This window comes from Vicugna pacos, unplaced genomic scaffold (genome assembly GCF_048564905.1).
Source record: "Vicugna pacos unplaced genomic scaffold, VicPac4 scaffold_157, whole genome shotgun sequence".
Classification (NCBI taxonomy): domain Eukaryota; kingdom Metazoa; phylum Chordata; class Mammalia; order Artiodactyla; family Camelidae; genus Vicugna; species Vicugna pacos.
In genome coordinates, this window is record NW_027328837.1 from 1 (window position 1) to 3021 (window position 3021).

The 3021-nt window shown below is 53.7% G+C and overlaps 1 long non-coding RNA gene across 1 annotated transcript; it reads right to left on the minus strand.

Moving 5' to 3' along the window:
* Positions 1-199: 199 nt before the first annotated feature.
* On the minus strand, positions 200-2797 carry LOC140695139 (uncharacterized). The gene is made up of 4 exons (XR_012070837.1): positions 2712-2797; positions 1003-1119; positions 410-584; positions 200-291 (listed from the first exon to the last, which is right to left on the minus strand). It is a non-coding gene; the product is annotated as an uncharacterized lncRNA (long non-coding RNA).
* Positions 2798-3021: the final 224 nt, after the last annotated feature.

Below are 3021 nucleotides of genomic sequence, written 5' to 3' on the forward strand. Positions count from 1 at the left end.
TGAGATCTGTATCCTTTTGCTAAATTCCATGGCTTCCTTAATATGCAGTTCCACTTGGAATTTAGGAATGTCTGGTATAAGAAGTGAGAAACAGTTTGAGAAAATCCCGGCTCAGAATTATACATCACAACCACATCTCACAAGTATATACAGCCGTAAAAAAGTTTAAAAGCAAAACTCCGTAACTACTCTTAAAGACCTTTGCAAACCTGGGCCTGCCAAGATGTTTCCAAACTGGAAAGGAACTCCAATCTCTTGCCTGGTACCGGACCAGAGGCTGGCCAGCCTTTTCTGTAAAAGCGAGAGAGTAAATATTTTCAGTTTTGCAGATCATTTTGTTGTAACCATGCAGGTAGGCAATAAGAAAGCTAAGAGCACTGGGAGATAGGAAACAAACGGGCATGCCCACACTCTCCCTTCCACTCAGGGCAGCTTCTCTGTGGTGGGGAGCTTTGCCACAATCACTTGCTTCTTTTTTCCATTGGTTTCTTTGTTTCCACCTTACTGCTCGAGCTCAGAACTTCAGGTGGGCCTGGTCCTTCAGCATCCATGCAGAGAAGGCTGAGCGGGGTTGGGAACCCCACCTGATGGAGAAGAGAGATTACTGGGAGGGACATTGTGGAGGCCACCATGACACGAGACAATCACACCTTCCGGGGTGAAAGGGAACGAAGACAAGGGAAGGACACAGTAGTGGGACCCCTAGGTCGCCTGCCAGGCTTGTTCTCCCTCCACGGCAACCATGGGGGCCTGGGGGGTGTTGGGCTTCAGCTACGGTGATTAGGATGAAGGGACTCAATATAAAGGACCCTCCAACTCCTCACTAGGTTCCAAACGCAGCCCCTCTAAGTCCACCCTCTGAGTTTCTGGAACTCTGCTGGAAGAATACATGAGCAGGCCAGAACCAGAGCCCAAGCCAAACATGACAGGGGCTCGTGGGGCTGTAACCCCATGCTCAGTGGTCGGGGACTCCTTGCAAATCTGCAGAAATCCCTGTTCCACCTCATTCCTGGGAGAAACCCCAGATCTCCTCCTGCTCTGTCTGTTCTTCTCTTGAGGCTATTGTCCTGGAGGGATGCTGAGTCCTTGAACCTGGTCCTCCAAACGTACATAAGCAGCCTGTTCAATAAAACAAATTATGCACTTTTTCACATTTGCCAGTTTTTTGATTCCAGAAAGGCTGTGGGACTCATTCTCACAGTCTCCTGTGCCCCCACCACATGGTGGCCCTCTGCTCATGTAAACACGATTTCCCACAACTGCACCCTGCCTCCCAGCTTGTCAGAGGGGAGTGTCCCACAAAGACACAGGTGTTTGTGAGGATCCTGTCCCCCAGCAGAAAGCCTGCTCCTGGAGCCACGGACAGGGATCTGGCCTCCTAAGCCGCTCAGCTCTAATTCAAAGCCTAAAGTGGAGGCCCCGAACATTGCTGAATGACTTTCTGAATCACCTGGACTGGAGGGGACTGATTTTCTTTCCAGGAATGGAGGTAGCGCAGCCTCCATTTTCAGGGCTGACCTTGACGATGGATCTAGTTCCCCCGACTGCACCGCAGGAAGGAGTGGTCCTTCCATCCCACAGGTTGGAGACCCAACCCAAGGGAGTACTGAAGCAGTGCATTGCTGCCAGGTCCAGCATCCCTGCAGAGTGGCCTCTGCCCTTGAATGACCCCCTTCCCAGGGCCTTTCTTGCCCGGACACCACCACACCCCAGGCTGTGCCAGAGCTCTGGGGCTCTGCGTGTCCAGGGCACACAGGTGGCACCTGAGCCAGGTGTCCCCTGGGCCTCAAGGGAGAGAGGTCTGCTTCTGCATCAGGGGAAGGTGACCCCACAAGGCTGGCAGGACACTCTCAATATGGACCTCCAGGAGCCCTGGGAGCAGTTTCCCTGCAGGTGTTAAGAGCCATCATCAGGAGGGCAGGCCCCTCTTTGTGCAGACCATCCAGCAGTGCTGGGCCCACGTGCTGACCTCAGAAATCTACATGCCCCCAGGATACCCCAGGCAACCTCACAACTTCGTCACTTGGTGACCTGGGTACCACGAGCTCCTTGGCCATCCCATGAGGGTGGTCCTGGCAGGCATGGTCTCCAGGTTCTCCCGTTGAGATATCCCCCTGGGTTTCTGTGGTCACAGAGCAGACACCAGAAGATTCTAGTCCTGCAGTGACCCCCACAGCAGTCAGCTCCCCTGTGCATGTCCAGGGACAAATGACAGCAATTTATTGCCAGGTACCGTGATGAACAAGGGGGTGGGATTCCATACTAAGTTCAGGATCCTGGTAACTCACTCTGCACCCCAAAAAGCTTCCATGAGAAATGTGTGTATTGGGATGTCTGTGCCCCTAGAAGAGCTGTTCCTGAGGGTTCCTGGGACCCTACAGCCCCTCTCAAGGTTCTCAGATCCTGGGTCTAAATTTCTATCTGCCTCTTTTGGTGTACGGCCACCTGTGTCTCGTGGTCATGGGTCACTTTATTGCATGACTTGGCATGTTCTTAGTGCTCGTCCTCCACCCCTGCACTAGACTCCCAAGATGTTCCCACTGACCCTTGGCTCCCTGGGTGGCTCAGGGGGCCCTAAGTCTGCACCCTTCACTCTCCTCCTCTACCCCCACCTCTGGGGCCACCCCTAGGTGGACTTGGAGGTGTTTGTAAATGAGTCTTACACAAGGACATGTCTGGACAAAGCAGGACCCCACCCCCGGAAAACTCACCTGCTCCCTTCTCAGAAGAGGACCCCACAGCCCCACATTGCCTCCCAGGGGTCTACTCAGGACACAGTCCCCCAGTTCTGGGCAAGCTGTCTCCCTGGAATCCTTGCTTCCAGGAAGAGTCTCTCTGTCCTTCTTCAGAGTTTAGAGGTGTTCCCATGTCCCTGACCACCAAGATGCCCAGCACAGTCCCTTCAGTGACCTGGAGAGACAAGGAACTTATGTGGCCACAGGTCTCACAGGACACACCTGCTGGGACCCCAGGCTAAAGGGCTGTCCTTCTGCATTCTCAGGTGTGGCTCCCGTGGTAACT